Source organism: Phalangium opilio, unplaced genomic scaffold, assembly GCF_054372755.1.
Source record: "Phalangium opilio isolate 3A_F unplaced genomic scaffold, DU_Popi_V2 ptg000104l_1, whole genome shotgun sequence".
NCBI classification, from domain to species: Eukaryota; Metazoa; Arthropoda; class Arachnida; order Opiliones; family Phalangiidae; genus Phalangium; species Phalangium opilio.
The window spans coordinates 552,563-570,122 of NW_028324206.1; the positions used below are offsets into that span (position 1 = coordinate 552,563).

Below are 17,560 nucleotides of genomic sequence, written 5' to 3' on the forward strand. Positions count from 1 at the left end.
TCTTGCACTTTCGCTGTCAAACCGCGGACTTTTATCTGATTTTACTCTCTTTCGTTGCAAAAAAGAATGACATTGAAATATAAAACACTTTCAAGGAAGGAATTAGAATTAGCAAATAAGCTGGTGTTATAATTAGTCGATTTTGCTGATAATTTCGAAACTGATGCCGTCTTCAATACGTAGGGAAAGTAACAATTAAAGGTGATTAAACTAGATTACCGATTACAGGTAATTAAGCTAGATAAAAGATTGCAGGTAATTAAGCTAGATTTACGATGACGCGCAATTAACGTAGATGAACGATGAGAGGTAATTAAACTAGATTACCGATTACAGGTAATTAAGCTAGATAAAAGATTGTAGGTAATTAAGCTAGATTAACGATGACACGCAATTAACGTAGATGAACGATGAGAGGTAATTAAACTAGATTACCGATTACAGGTAATTAAGCTAGATTACCGATGAAATGTAATTAAGCTAGATTACCGATGAAAGGTAATTAAGCTAGATTACCGGTGAAAGGTAATTAAGCTAGATTACCGATGAAAGGTAATTAAGCTAGATTACGATGCCAGGTAATTATGCTAGATTACCGATGGCAGATAATTAAGCTAGATTACCGATGGCAGGTAATTAAGCTAGATTATCGATGGCAGGTAATTATGCTTGATTACCGATAAGCATAGGACTTGTGTTGGTGCACAAGTCTAAGACATGTGTTGGTGCTCAGATCTATGGAATCTTTTTGTGCACTGGCTTACTTAATCTTTTTGTGGTATAACTATCGTTTGCTCTGTGATTAGCTTGTGAAAATGACGGGAAAGCAAATTGAGTTTGACTGGACGTTGATTGTCAAGTCAAGCAGTCAGGATTCAAGTTAGGTAATAGATGGTTGGTTAGTTCAAAAGCTCTAACCTTCGCGAATATTTTTAATCCTGGCCCATTTCAAGAATTTTTTCAGTACCTTTTAATTCGCCGAATGCGACCGCTAGGGGCGTGATTTAGAACCTAAATTTCCCGCGAAGTATGAAACGCTGCAAAACTTGGTGTGTCAATCCGTATAGTAGACGATGATCATTCCCTCTTTAAAGGGCTGAAGGATGAAATTAGATAAAAGAACTTCAAGAATTAATAGAATATTAGGGAATCGTTGGAACTTCTAAATTTAAAATAAAAAATAAGGAATTTAAGAATGAAAAAACCTTTCTCTTCGTTTAATTTTTCTAGTAAGTTTTTTACTTTATCTCATTTTAAAAATAGGAATGTTACAATAAAACATTTTTTTTACTTAATTGAAACAAAAGTGATTCAGATTGTTTTAAAACTATAAATAATATAGTGCCACATTAAAACTATTTTATTCCTTTTTTTAAATGCCACTCTATTTTATTCCTATTCTACAGGGCCGGTAGGCCCTTGTAGATATGACATGACACCCTTCCGTAATGTTAAAAGAAAATTCACAGTTTTTAGGGTTAGCGTCCCATAGAAAAAGCATTAAAAATTTTCGGTTTTTTAAGGCAATTGTGGCAGGCCATACGGAAAAAGTATAGCGAAGTTAGTTTTCGGAATACTTCTAAATTAACAAGCATTTATTAAATGGGAAACTTACGTGTTTCGATTTTTAATTAATGAATTCTAATTTTTGTAATTTAACTAATTAAGATAGTACGTCAAAAAATTACTTTTGGGTCAGAAGTCAGCCTAACCTTATAGCGCGCTTAAACCTATTTCTTCATTTCGTTCTCGTTGACAACTAGAAGGGCCTAGGTTTGTGGGTGCTAACAAGTTACGTTGACAAATTTCAAATGTTGGGTTTCTTGCTGATTTTCCTAATTTCTTAGCAGTAGACGCTAACAAATTACTTTCGTATTTCATCCGAGCTTGAACACCTTTATATGTATTTTCTAATTAACTGTAGCACCCTTAATAAGAAATACGTCGTTATCAGGTCGAATTGTCGTCTAGAAAAGTAATTCAGGTAAGTAATTACAGTTAATAGAGGTTTTTATATCATTTAAAGTAAGCTTTTCGACGTTCTTTACGGCCAAGGCTTAAGTTGTATTTTAGTTTGTCTATGTAATATAGTGTTTATAGTGTCTTTCCTTTTAAAGATTATAAGAAAACAAATCTCCAGCTCTGTTTTGGAATTACAAATTACGCAGTCTGCTTCGATTCATGCTACAAATTCCAACCCTAGGGCCTAGGTTTTACGCTACTTAATACTGTATTCATGACAGTTTGTTGGCGCTTGTAGTTTTAAGTAAAAAATGGCATATATATCGAAATTATTATGGTTTAGAAATCAACGGTAGTGTTTTCACCCTGTGAAGAATTCGACTTCAAAATATTACAGGAAAGATGACAAAATTTTCAATGTGTTTTCCCTACGGCAGTTAAAAGAGTGGTGTTAATGTTAGCGCAGTTAAGTATAAACGGTTTCATTATTTGTTAATCTCACTAAAATTCTACTAATTGTGAATAGGCCAGGACAGATAGGCCAAAAAAGGGCTTGACCTAGAACATTTGAACATAAAGATGAAAATTGGTACATGCGTTGTTTTTGACGCAACAAAAAATATACTAAAAGTCCCCTGCTGTAGAGCGCGAGCTTTCGCCGCCATCTTGGAAAATGGCCGCCGGAAATGCCAGCTACAATGTATTCCACGTTCTTCTTCAAAAATTATGAAAATTGGTACACATTATGATTGGAACAACTTGAACATCATAACAGAATTTTACAGCCCTGTGTTCAATAGTTTGGCCGCCATATTGGAAAATGGTCGCCGTGAATGCTAGGTACAGTATATTTCACCATGTTGTTGGAAAATTATGAAAATTGATAGGTATAATAATCAGAGCTGTGTGAACCTCATACAAAAATATTGAAGCCATTAGTCAGATAGTTTGGCCGCCATGTTGGAAAATGGCCGCCATCAATGCCATTTAGATACAGTATATGGTTCAAAAATAATGAAAATTGGTAATAATTATTTTGAAGACCATCTAAACATCATACTTGAATATTGAAGACGTGCTACTGATAGTTTAGGCGCCATCTTCGAAAATGACTGCTTGAAATGCCAAATATATTACCGATATATAAATTTTTTCGATATTTTTTATTGTGTAGATGATTTTCATGAACGTATAAAATGCTATAAAAATAACTATTTTCAAGTCTAAATTATCGACCCATCTTCAAAAATACTCGCTGAAATATTACTATCCTAAAATCTGGAAAAAAGAAAAGGAAAGCCATATTACTCGGATTTTGGTTAGGAAAAACTGTTTTATATGGGGTATATACATTCTAGTGTCGTTAAGGATTAGATTTAAGACACATTTTTAAAATTTCGTTCTTATTTCTCGTCATCCTGAAGATTTTTTATTACGGCTAATACCTTGACAATGACCACACAATGCCCAGCATGCTAATCCAGATTGTCTACATTCACAGTTCTTTATACAAGATGTTCTGCAGACTGCAGGTACAAATAATGAGTGTTATAAGTTCATCTGATGCCGGAAGGAGAATGGTGTGAATGGGTCTTCGACTTTCGCGATCGCGAACCAATCCCCACTGTTCAGGAATAAATCGTTTCCCAGCTATTGTTGGACTTGAAGATACGCTCGGAAAAAATGCAGTTTTGCGGCGTCTGTTGTTGGATGAAACTTAGCGAGATCAAATGAGGACTTGACAGTATGTGTGGCAAGGGTTCCATTATACGTCTAATATCTACATAGTTGAAGCTTGGACGCGTCAATTATCACCCTAAGAAAAGCGAAAAGAAATCTCACTTCGGCAGCAATGGCTTCCTTAGATGCAATATGGTCATTAAAAAAGCCCAACAAATTAGTAAAATGTTGATTATCTGTCATTACTTTAAACCACGCCTTATCATAACCAAACCCAGTTACAGCACGTAAATGAAAGAAGTGTTCTTTTAACCTTTTTAACTCAAAGGACTTGTCGTTGCGGAGGGGGCCTGAGTTCGGTGTGACGGTTCGGGAGTTCCTTGGGTTCGCCCTTGGTCCAGAGCGTTCCTTATCCCAATCCGTGAAGGTTTTTCCTGGCCGCTTCGCCCACGCCCAGGTGTTGTCTTGGCTCGCCCCCGCTATTGGCAACCCTCTAGGGGTCGCGTATACACTATTTGTATGGGCCGTATGGCACTGTTGTGCTTGGAGAGAACTCCCCCGTCTCCTCGAGTCTTCTGCTGCCTTAATCCTTCCCTGTCACCGACCACCTTACGACTGGGCTCGACGTTGACGGTGTCCAGCTTCTGTCACCTGCTCAAGTGGCTGCTCCCGTGTGCCATGACGGCGGTTCCGCAGGTTCAATTTGGAATATGATGGGGAGGGGCGCTGATAAGGCCCCCAGCTAAGTGTAGCGCCTAATCAAGGGTTCTGACATGCAATTATTATGAAAAATCTTCAGTATGACGATGTATATGAATGAAATGTTAGAGATTTGTCTAAAATCTAATCTTAAACAACACTAGAATATATAAACCCTATATTAAAGAATATTCTCTAATCAACATGTTGAGAATAACAGCTTTGAATAACTTTTCTTTCTTTCAGAATTTAGGGCAATAATTTTCGTGTGGCCATTTTTAAAGATGGCGTCGATAATTTCAACTTCGAGATATCTATTTTTTGTTGTTTATTACGTTAATAAAAATCATCTATTCAAAATAGGAATTTCAAAAAGATTTACATATTTGAAATATATTTAGCATTTCCAGAAGTCATTTTCGAAGATGGCGCCCAAACTAACAGTAGCACGTCTTCAATATTCAAGTATGATGTTTAAACGGTCTTCATCATAATTATTACCAATTTTTATAATTTTTGAACCATATACAGTATCTAAATGACATTGATGGCGGCCATTTTCCAACATGGCGGCCAAACTATCTGACAAATGGCTTCAATATTTTAGTATGAGGTTCACACAGCTCTCATTATAATACCTATCAATTTTCATAATTTTCCAACAACATGGTGAAATATACTGTACCTAGCATTCACGGCGGCCATTTTCTAATATGACGACCAAACTATTGAACACAGAGCTGTAAAATTTTTCCATGATGTTCATGTGGGTCCAATCATTATGTGTACCAATTTTCATAATTTTTTAAGAAGAACGTGGAATACATTGTAGCTGTAATTCCCGGCGACCATTTTCCAAGATGGCGGCGAAATCTCGCGCTCTACAGCAGGGGACTTTTAGTATATTTTTTGTTGGGTCAAAAACAACACATGTACCAATTTTCATCTTTATGTTCAAATGTTCTAGGTCAAACCCTAAAAGTCCTGGGCTATAAGAGATCCTGAAAAATTTCCAAAATTATACCGAAGGCCATGCGCAAAAGAGACATCGGAAGAATGTGTTATACGATTTTGCACATAGACATTAGAATACTACAATAAGTCTAGGCGATCTTTTCCCAAGTAAAACACGCGCTTTTTGGAGGCCGATTTTGCTCTTATTACCAATTTCATATACTATGGGGAAAAACCAGACATTGACCACCAAGAGGCGGACGGAGAAACTAAAAATCAAAAAAGTTAAAAATAGGCGGGAAATGCAAGTTGCATTTTCTGCATTTTCAAAATTTAACGCTTATCGCATCGTAATAATGGACAATTTTGTCAATATACTTTGAGAAAATTCTTTTTTAAAAGGTATAAAATTATTTAAGATTTATTTTGTACGTTTTAATTAAATAAAAACCTGAATTTTGCAAAATAACCGAAACATACTTTAGAACAAAGCATAAAATGGTTAATATTTGATCCGTTCCCGAATGTAGAAGTATTTCAACATCAAATAAACTTCACAGGCATGTTTTTTATTTATTCTTCTCGTAAGTATTTCTTAATTAATACTCGCTGTTTTACTGTTTTTAAGATTCCCAGTTTTAAACAAATGGCTATGTCATGAATGGCTCGCTGAAATAAAACGGTCAGACTTAGCCCCCGGGAATAATAATTTTGTTTGAGGTAATCACTTTTGAGGAAGTGATTTTTGCGTACGTGAAGACGGTAACAAACGGAAATTACTTAATGGAAACGTAATACTTTCATTGTTTTACTTAAGATTTAATGAATCTGGTTCAAAAGTATATATAGCGATTGAAAAAATTTAATTTAGAATTTCATTACATTATACGTGATCTAATAGCACTCACATAGCAAAAATGGCATGAGAGGTTTAGCACAGAGCCATGCATTGCCCAGTTCAATCATGACCCAACAACTTTCGCCACTAACTGCTACATCAATCCCCGATATCACTTTATTTAGCTATGAAGTAGTCTTTAATCAAGCTAGCCGTCAAACAGAAATAAATATCTTCAAAATATTTATTGTCAGTTTCGTTTAAATTATTTGAAAAGTAATGCAATTGGGTGGTTGCGGAGAACACTTCATAAGAAGTCTTTAGAAATGAAGCTTTTCAAATAAGCATAGATATAATTGAGAATATCGATGATCCAACGCATGAATTAGAAGATAATGGTAATATTGAAAATCCGGAAAGATGTCAAGAGTAAAAAACCATGAAGATCATGTAGGTGGCTGAGCTATGAATAATTACTCTCTTAGTCAATTTAGTAAGCCTGTTTTATGGCTTTTTGAATACATATTTCAGGAACCGCAGTAGTGGTCATTCTTCTTCGAGTCATCAAATAGTAAAAACAGATGTTAGAAATATCAACTCTATTAAACTTGTGGTAAAGTAATAATATTAAATTAAAATTAAATATTACTTAATAGAAATATAGCCAAACACCCGTGCACTTAACTGCCCTCGACTATGCATTACAAAAAGAGACAAAATAATCAATCACTTCGCAAAAAACTTAAAATGGGTCATCAAACAAGAAGCCGAAAGGATTTGAATATTTCTTCCTTTAAAGATGTTTTCCGCGAATTGAAAAAGGAAAATCTTTGTTTAGAAGAAAATGCGCTGGACATTCACGAGTGATTCGGACCTACTGCAAAAGAAATGTTTAAAATTTTGCGACATTCAGGATTTAAAAATAAATCCAAGTAAAAATACACTCAAGAAATTAGAAGCTTTGCCATGACTGTCCACTTCTATTCGCCTAAAGCGCATGAATTTTAAGGAAAACGTTCTGTTTGCCCCATCCAAACAACTTATGTGAATAGACCAAAAAAATTATGGCCAACCCGGGTTCACAGCCGAAAGCTTCTGGTTTATCAAATCTGAGGAGGAAAAATCAAAACATCCAATATTAATAGCGCTCTCCTTGGAAGAAATGTCTATTAAAAAACATACGGAAGGGACAAGAAAAGAGTTTTCTGGCTATGTTAACTTGGGGTTAGGCCATTGCGCTCAATATTCTGACGTGATCACAAAATCAGCCCTAGTTTTTATGGCTGTTGCTATACATGCACATTGAAAATTGTCAATTGGCTATTTTCTGGTTCACGAAACCCCCAGCTCCATGTTGAAAACTCTGGTAACAGAGTGTGTTTTCAATATACTAAATGTATCGCTCTTGTGTGTGATGGGCTAAAAAGTAACCTCACAATGGCTCTATTAGAGTAATAATCTCAAAAGATGTCATACAGAGCAGTTTCCCGAACCCTGGTACTATATTGTTTTTGCCCTTGTTCTTTAGCTTTACTTTAGGTGAACACTATTATAGACTAAGTTACTTTACACCATTCAGCAGATCCTAGTGAGAAGGTATATTTTATTCTCGACGCATGCCACATACTGAAACTTTTGAGAAATTTATGGGAGCACTATGGTGTTTTGGCGAAGTACAAAAAGTCAACTATTTTCTAAAGTTTTATATTGTTAACAATGCGTATTTATTAAGCGAATTGACTGGGGATATGTCGCCATCTTACCAAGATTACGAGGGTTTAACCTTGGCAAATAAGCTCACTAAATTTCAAATAAATTTTAAAAGCCAAAAAATGAAAGTAAACTTGGCAGCGCAAACCATAAGCAGCTCTGTACCGAAGAGTATATAGTTTTTGAAGAAGGCTTCCAGTATGCCAAGAAAAAGGCCCAACATCAAAATTTATATCATGCATTGATAGATAGATAGAATTTTTTACCGTTACTATGTCTTGAGACCTTCGACATATCTTTCCTCTCTGCGACTTCCACAGATTGTTTGATGTTTTGAATTCGAGAAACCCTATGAGTAAAGGTTTAAAGGCAGCAATTAGACCTTCAAGTCTAGAAATTACAAAAAGGGATCTTTTAAAGACAAAGGAACTTCTTCTAAATTTGACTGACACCGAAGGCAACTTAATTCTTGAAAGTCCAAGGAAAACCGCCATTTTGGGATTTGCAGTTGCCATTCACAGTGTGTTAGAAATTGCGGTGAAATATATTACACCCAAGGATGCACCACTACAGTATACGTTAAAAACACTAAAGCTCTTTTGATTAATATCAAAACCACTCATTCCTTTTGAAGGTACCTTTTAACTTACAAACTGTCCCAAGACCATCTTGAATTGTATTTTAATAAAATTCGACAAAGAGGTGGCTGGAACAATAATCCAAGCTGTCGACAATTCACTGCAGCATACAAAAACACCCTTGTAACAAAAATTTAATCATCAAAAAGTGGAAACGTGGTTGTTTTAGACAACACTCACGTTCCAAATCTGTGTGAGAGCTTAACTCCGAACAGAGAAACATAAGTTGTTTCAGATGATGCCATTGATTTCGATGACAGTGATGTCTTTATCGCATTTTTAAATGATGAAAAATCAACATCAAACATACATAGAGAAAATATAGTTTACTATATGATTGGTTTCGTTGTAAACAAATTGCAAAAAGAACTCAAATGCAAAATATTTTTAGGCGCCACAATTGAAAGTGAAATTGAACCAAATTGCCCGTGCAAGCTTTTCTTACATTTGAAAGACAACGGTGGGCTTCGCTATCCCTCAGCTGATGTAGTAAAGATTTGTGGGTTAACTGAGAAAGCGTTGCGGTATTTGGGTCCAATCAAAACTGCGGCAAAAACATTGACTTAAGAATTGAGTAATTGTTTTGATGCAACTCCTCAATACAGACATATTTTCATCATTAGCCAAACATATGTTTGACGATGAATGGGGCTCCCATCATCATGTCAACGCTTTAATAAAACGAATTGTCAAAATTTATTTAAAAATTCGTTTACATAAAATCAGCAAAGACATTAAAAACGAACTTAAAAAAGAAGCTTTTAGGAAAAAATTAACAAATTAATCCTTTTTCAAGGGCAGTAAAGTGTTGCAAATGCTAACAGTTTGTTAAATAATAAAATATATATCCCTCTCTCTCCCCAGAGAAACATTATTATAGTTGCTTTCCATTGATTTAATTTTTATCTTGAACATAAATATATAAATTAACTCGAATATTTAATTTAAATAAATAAATAAAATAAATAATACCCGGGCCCACAGCATAAGTGTTCGAAGATATGTTTCCTCTCGCCGAATTTTTCGTTCGTGACGCTGGTGCGCATGACATAAATAAGTTAACCAACCACATTCCAGCATTAAATTCAAAAAATATATTTTAGCTACCGCTGCCGCCGCATAGTGTCTCATGGCCTTTTTTCCCCATAATGACGTAAAATACATAAATTCTGTGACGTCAGCAAAAACCTGCCTCAATTGCGAGAATTCAACTGTGACTCTACGTATCTCTATGGGTCAGCCTATCTCGAAAAAAAACCCGAAACCACAGATGTCGGCAGGCAGATTACAGAGATGGGCGCTAGTATTATCAGTTTACTACTATCACATCGAATACAAGAAAAGGACTATACATAGAAACGCCGACGCTTTCAGTCGCCTACCTCTACCTGTGCAACACACGGAACCACCATTGCCAACGGAATACTTTCTTTTGACGGAGATAATTGACAGCAGTCCTACGACCACTGCAACTATAAGAAGAGAAACAAAAACGATCTACTACAGATAAAAATTCTCGACAACGTAATGAACGAGTGGAATCGTCATGACAAAGAAGCTGGAAATGAAACCTTACTACTCCCAACATGACGAACTATCGACTATGCAAGGCGTAGTAATGATTTATTATTATTTTTATTGGTGGAGAGAGGGGCTCACGTTCCACCGCCGATGCCACAGGCATATTGCGCACCCTCATATTCAGGCCTTGAAAGGACCCGTGGCCGTGGCGTAACGTAGAATTCGTTCCACCGTCATGGAATAGACCAGCGAGGGCTGCACAGTATGTACATCAAACTGATCTAGTCTGAGTGAGGCGAAGTAATCGCACTCGCACAGTATGTGACAGGGGGTTTCTTCCAATCCCCCGGCACGACCGGCAGAGAGGGTCCTCAGCAAGGCCCATCAGATGGAGGTGTCTATTTAGCCGACAGTGTCCGGTCAAAAGACCGGTGGCCAGCCTAGTATCACATCTGCTGAGAGAAATAAGGTACCTAGCCCGAGAACTGCAGGGGCCATTGACAAACTGTTTTGTCTGTCTCTGGCCCTCCATATTACGCCAGAGCTGATTTTGAATGACATTCAACCTGTCATGCAGGCTTCGTCTAGCGTACCCGTAGGGGATGGGGACGACCGGCGCCGGTCCCAAGAACTTGGCCTCCGACCTCTTTTAGCAAACCTGTCGGCTTGCTCATTTCCATGATGTCCGCTATGCCGAGGCACCCAGTACAACTGCATCCTGTTAAGAGACGCCAGTCGCACAAGCAGATCAAGGCAGCTGCGCACCAGTTGATAAGTGATCTGACACTGGTTCAGCGCTTTCAGGGCGGCCTGACTGTCAGAGAAAATTCTCACAGTCCGTCCTTTATACCCTTTCTTGGTGCAGTAGTCCGCGCAATAACAGATCGCGGATATTTCCGCCTGAAACACAGTCTGGCAGTAGTGGCCGGCACCAGCGCCGGAATCAGTCTTAGAACAATCGGTGAACCAAATAGTTTCGCTCCCGGTACCAGGAGGCAGCGGGTTAGTCCACTCGGTCCGACTGGGAAGGTGGATGTTGAATGGGTTTGTAAAATCAAAGCTGGTAACGGTTTTGTCAGATCACTTCGTCAGCGATGGCTCAAGTGCAGCATACTCCCGGAAGAGCTTAGCATGGCTTTTATCCCAAAGCCTGGGTGCCCAGCAGCCATAATTGTAGAGTATGTAGGAACCCATGGCAGCCTCCTCCTCAACGAAGAGATGAAGAGGAAGCTTGTCAAGGAGTATCTCCAGGGAAGCAGTCGGGGTCGAACTCATGGCCCCCGTGATACCAATGCAGGCCAGCCTTTGAAGCTTGCGTAGGACAGCCTGCACCGTCTTGAGCCGGACCCTCGTCCACCAGACAAGCGCCCTGTAGGATACATTATGGGCCTAATTATCCCATTGTAAAGCCAGTGTACGGCCATGGGGTTGAGACCCCGTTTGCCGACAGAGCTCCTGGTTATCCAGAAGAGCATTTTGGCCTCCTTGATGCACCGATCGAAAGTTATCCCCAGGTATTTTAACTCGGAGGACTTTGACAGGACCTGACCAAAAAAGTAGATATCATTGAACAGATCTTTAGTATTCTTCCACGTAAAAGGAACAAGGGCAGTTTTGCCAGGATTGACAGTGAGGTTAACCACCCGGCACCATTGCTCCACGTTAGAGAGAGCAAAGCTCATAAGCGTGGCGATAGTAGCCGGGAAGTTCCCGGTAATTAGTATCACCACATCGTCCGCATCCCCGAAGCACCGGCAGCCCCCACACCCTCGAGCAACCCCAAGAGCTCGTCCACGACCAGGCTCCACAACAGGGGGAGAGGACTCCGCCCTGAGGGCAGCCCACGCTGGTGGTCACCCCCAGAGAGATCTCAAGGAGGCACGCCGTAACCTCGCGGTCGGTAAGCATGAACTTTATCCAACGGCCAAGAGTATCGCTGATACCAAATCTCTTAACAGCTTCAGTAATAACCGAGCTGGAGACCTTACCAAAGGCCCCTTCAATATCGAAGGAGACGGCCAGTCAAATTTCATGAAACTCGAATCCAGGCAATTCGTGAGGCCGTGAAGGGCCGTCTCAGTGGATTTGCCTTTTTGATAGGCAAATTGTGAAGAGGAGAGGGGAGTTACCGAGAGTACTTCGTATCTAATGTACCTGTTCACGAGCTTCTCTAGAATTTTGAGGAAGAAGAAGATCAGGTTATGGGTATAAATGCCTTCGCCTCGTTATAGGAACCTTTCCCAGGCTTAGGAATAAAGATGACCCTAGAGCGCTTCCAGTCACAAAGTATGTGACTGAGAGATATGCAAAGTCTATAGATCTTGCTTAGCGGGGAGATGATGCAATCTAAGCCCTCCTGCAAAAGCCGAGGGAAGACCCCATCGGGTCACGGGGACTTGTAGGGCTCAAAACAGCCCACCGAAGCCTAGGAATCGTAACAACCTGATTGGCTACAAGCCAGTCCTCCCTCTTCGCCCTGTGCGGAACAGGGAAGAGAGAGTCAGGTCTTGTTGGTTTGATTAAAGTAGAGTCAGGAAAGTGGACCACCAGCATATGCTTGAGAGTCTCAGCCCCTGACTTAGTATACACACCCTCTTGCAACTTAATAGTATCAAGCCGATGTGTATTATCATGCGCGAGAATCTTCATGACCTTTGCAGTAGCCGGGACATTAGAAACATGCTCACAGAAGGTCCTCCAAGAGTCCCTCTTGGCAGCCCTAATGGCCCTGTTGTAGGTATTAAGAGACTGCCTATAGCTAGCCCATTCTCCCGTACGCTTGGCTTTATTGAAAAGCCTTCGAGTACACTTCCGAAACCGGCTAAGATCCGCATTCCACCTAGGAACAAGCCTCGAGCGGATTACAGTCTTAAGTGGACAGTTTCGGTGATAGGATTCAATAATAGAGCACTGTAGGACACCAGCCGCCCTCTCAAGATCCTTAGCTGAAGTTAGATTAGGGGTAAGACCATCCGCGTAGCGTATTAGTAAGTCCTCCCTATAGCCGGCCTAATTAGTCCGTTTTGGATTGCGTATCTCCGTCCCCACCGAAACTGAAGTAGTCGCAACAGTGAAGCAAATATGCCTATGATCTGACAGAGACGGCTCATTTGATACATGCCAATTAGACACAGAAAACGCAAGGTTTTCCGTGGCTAACGTAAGGTCAATGACCTCCCTTCTGTTAGAGGTAACAAAAGTAGGCTCATTGTTTTAATTAAGAATATAGAGTTTGGAACCAACTAGATATTCCAGTAGATGATCACCTCTCCTGTTGCAGTCAGAACTGCCCCACGTGACATGATGAGCAATAGCGTCGCAGCCAATGATTAGTTTGTCCCCTCTCTTCTCGCATTGATTGACCATATCATAAGTTAATAATATGTTAGCTCCCTATAAGTTACTCAAGCAATTCATTTTTATACTCCAGCGTTTTCTCCCGCGCCGGCTTCCCAATTATATGCGACGCTCTGCGGCCGCCACGTGAACGAAAATCTTATTAACTCTTCTTTCCGGGTTTTTCCCGGAAGTGGGTGTAGTGGAAGCTAGCCAATGATATCGGAGCTATTTAGGCAGCCGAATATTTCGCTCAGTTGCCTCGGTTAAGAAAACCATAAGAAGAGATCAATGGATTGGATTTAGCTCAGTTGTATAATTTTCTGGTTTCAAGTCACAATAACAACTCTTATCTTTAGCATTCTTTATCAATATAGGCAAATTATAATGAGTTCCTGCATTTTTTTGTCTCAGCACTGACACAAACTCCATGATTTAACGTTAAAACATAAAAATTCACGACTAAAACACTCACGTGGTGAAAATGCAGCCGTACGAGCGGGATTTTTTTTTCGACGAGAGAGAGCGCAACATTCGGATTTTTTCCCCGCGCGGGCGAAACGAGAAGAAATCGCTGGATACATTACGCCTATGGAGCCTGAGTAACTTATAGGGAGCTAACATATTATTAACTCATGACCATATTGATCACCTCAATTGTCAGGAGAGAGACCGCATCGTGGGCAAAGTATGCAGAGGCAACCGTGAGAGTCAACTTGGCACGCCCAGTGGCCAGGACTAACTTCACGGTCACCGTGTCCTGGGACGTGTACAGCGGTAGAGAGATACAGCAAAGATCCCTCCGAAAAAGAATACACGCCCTAGGCCTAACAGCGGTGTGGTCATAAAAGAGCCGCCCCGCTGTGTCGAGACCAAGGATTTCGCCATGGCAAATCCACGGTTCTTGTATGAGGGCCACATCAAGACCCTCTATAGCAAACCTCCTACAGAGTACTGCGGAAGCCGCCTTACTAAGGTGCAAATTGATTTGAATTGCACGTAGCGTCCCCATGTTCCCTAAGAGAGGGGTTTAGTAGGGACCTGGCTACACCTCATCAGTATCGAAAGGGCTAGTAGCACTTCCCCCTGACAGGCAAGCTCCCAGTCCCAAGATCCTCCCCCCGTCAGGATCACTAGAACGCTCACCGTCTGGACCCCGAAGGGTCGCATCCGATTCTACCAGTAGGGTGGACTCATCCATGGAAGATAAATCTTCCAAATGAGCCCCTCCCCCTCCCTCTGTGCCTAAAGCGACACCGGCAAGCTCTACAGCCAGAGCTCCCAGCTCGCTGGTCCCATCCTCTGCCGCAGACTCAGCTGCGGCTGTTGAAGTGGTTTCAGTGGGCTGTATGAGCTTGAGACTTCCCTTATCCACTCGAGTAAAGCCCACAAAACCGGCGTTCTTAATGGCATCTGAAGAGGAACCATCTCCCCAGTACCGTACGGCACGATCCACGTACGTCCGGATACATTTCCAGAGTTCAGTGGCAAAGCCACTGTTAAGGATCTTCAGGCACCGGAAGAGCACAGCCGATTCCTTTGTAACCTGGTCCCTGGTTCGGAGCATCACTTTAAACGGCTTAGGGAGTTCGCTAGCTCTCATCACTGAGAGCACCGCATCCCCCACCACCGAGTAGGATATGTTTTCCTTCAACCACTGCCCAGTAAATGCATCTTCACAGGAGTACGTTAGGGCCCCGGCCATCAGGCTGAAATTCCCAAGGCACGGTAGACGGCTCCCCGAAGGTATCCCATCCAGCGCCCACATCTTCCTCCGTGATGACCGCAGTCGGATATCCATTTTTGACAATGGCCATCTTTTCTGAGCTGGCGGCATCCCTATAGGACTTAGTCCTTTTGGCCGCCGCCTGCGAATTGCCGGGCGAAGGAGTCGAGTCCTCCACTCTCGGTCCCTTCGTCAGATTGTCACGTGTCGCTGCACCCCCGACAGGGGTGGAGACCGCTTCAGAACCCGGTTTAGCCTTTTCCCGAGCAATCTGCCGTTTGAGCCGGCGTCGCTGGGTACGTTTCAAAGCCTTGGGAGGCTGGGTAGAGCCAGTCACACGCACCGATAAATCGGAGCGAGTATCGCTGGATCCAGGCCCTAGCTTTGTGGTATCAGTGAGGGTTCTGCCAGCAGCATACCCCTGCACTGTAGTTTTAGTAGTTTTTAAATTGATATTTTGTACAGAATCCATAAGAATCCCACGAGTAAGGGGGCAAGTAAAAGGTCGCCACCTGGTAGTCCCCCATCCGGGTGGAAGGCTAAATACAACGGGGTGTCGCCTGGTGCCCCGAGGGGATCGTTAGCGATACCGTAGTTTTTCTTCCCCAGTACCACGCAGCCCTCGGCACGATGCCTCAACACCTTGGCTTGAGAACGACGCGTATCCACTTAGCCCACACAACGTAGTGGTTACCAGCTCTCACCACCGAGGAGTTGTGATAAATCGCATTGATGAGGACCCAAGCTAACGTGTGTAAAGTTAAAAACCCGAGCGAGAAGCCAAAGCAAGAGGGGGAAAGAGAAAACACTCCATCTAGCTTGCGTCCCCAACTTCGAGAGCCACATACTAGAAAAAACTACACAGGATAAACGTTGTTGCTTTGTCTTAAGTAGATGACATTATTTTATTATACAAAAACGTCTTTGTTTGGACCAAGACCGAAAAAACCAACGATATGAGTGAGGTTTATCAATTGACTGAAGTTTCAGATATTGAAATTTTTCTTTAAGTATTTCTAGTAGTTTAATCCTTAATCACTATTTAATTCAATCAACTGATTTTACTCTTAGTCGATCTATTCCCTCTAAATTTATTCAAAAAATTGCATATCTCCGCTTTTTCAAGAACAATTCCATTTTCCGAAAACATTTTATCATGAAATTAATTATTTTGAAGGGATTTCGTGTCGATGAACATTAACTTGTAAGCACCTTGACGGACATTGGTTTAAATGTTAGTGGCTTGAGAAATTTTCAAGTTTGCACCAAAAAATGTTTTTTCAATGGTTACAATTTGCTGAGAAGAGTAATTTATTTTGCTCGGACTAATAAAATAATGTCGTTTATCAAAGGAAAATAAACAACTTTTGTCCCATGTGGTACCTTTTAGTAGGTGGCTCTCCTTTCATGGACGGGAAAAATATTTTATAAGCATAAAAATAACCAAAGGTTAGTGTAAAGATTCCATAAAAAGAAAAATTTCTCAGTACTGTACAATATCATTTTATATTCTTTTCAGCGGAATTAATACGTAAATGACTTCACTTACTTTGCAGTCATCCGTGCTTGCAGTGTATGGGTGCTCTTATTAGAAATTCAGTAGAATATTACAAATATTAATTATTGATCCCTCTAAACGTACTCCCTTCAAAATAATTAATTTCATGATAAAATGTTTTCGGAAAATGGAATTGTTCTTGAAAAAGCGGAGATATGCAATTTTTTGAATAAATTTAGAGGGAATAGATCGATTAAGAGTAAAATCAGTTGATTGAATTAAATAGTGATTAAGGATTAAACTACTAGAAATACTTAAAGAAAAATTTCAATATCTGAAACTTCAGTCAATTGATAAACCTCACTCATATCGTTGGTTTTTTCGGTCTTGGTCCAAACAAAGACGTTTTTGTATAATATCTGTCACTTCAGTCTTAAGGCAGTAGTCAACTCTGAACAGGCTGAAAATGTCATTTCCCGTCCCTATTATCTAAGAAACCAAAAATGCTATTAGTTAGCGGTTTTGAATAAAATATAAATCGAAATCATCTTTGGTTTGTCATACATTATTGATAATGATGGCACGAGATATTAGTGAGTATTAAATAAAATTAATAGCCTTTTCAAAATCGTAAAGTTAATTTCGTAGAACTGTTTACTTCTTAAATAAGTGCATTGATTATGGCTAAAAGTGCGCCTCTTTTTAGGGTAGAAAGAAGCTAAAATACCATTTTTTTTTTAGAAAATTTGTGGCAATAAACAAGATAATTAGCAATAATCAGGGGTAAAAACAAATCCAATTTAGTAAAATTTTGGAGCAGGGGAAATATATTCAGTTGATAAAACTTGATAATTTCAAAAACAGGTGAACATTTAGCCGCTCATAACAACCTAGCCTAACATAAGCTTAACCCTGTATCTAAACCTAACATGATCTATTACATCATAAATCAAATGGGTCTTAGGTTGCCTATTTATACCCTTGATGATCTATACATA

The 17,560-nt window shown here is 40.0% G+C and overlaps 1 long non-coding RNA gene across 1 annotated transcript in view; it reads right to left on the reverse strand.

Annotated features, from left to right (window-relative positions):
* The window catches only part of LOC149630008 (uncharacterized), a 236,726-nt gene that overhangs the window by 218,905 nt on the left and 261 nt on the right, over window positions 1–17,560 (reverse strand). The window lies entirely within an intron of this gene.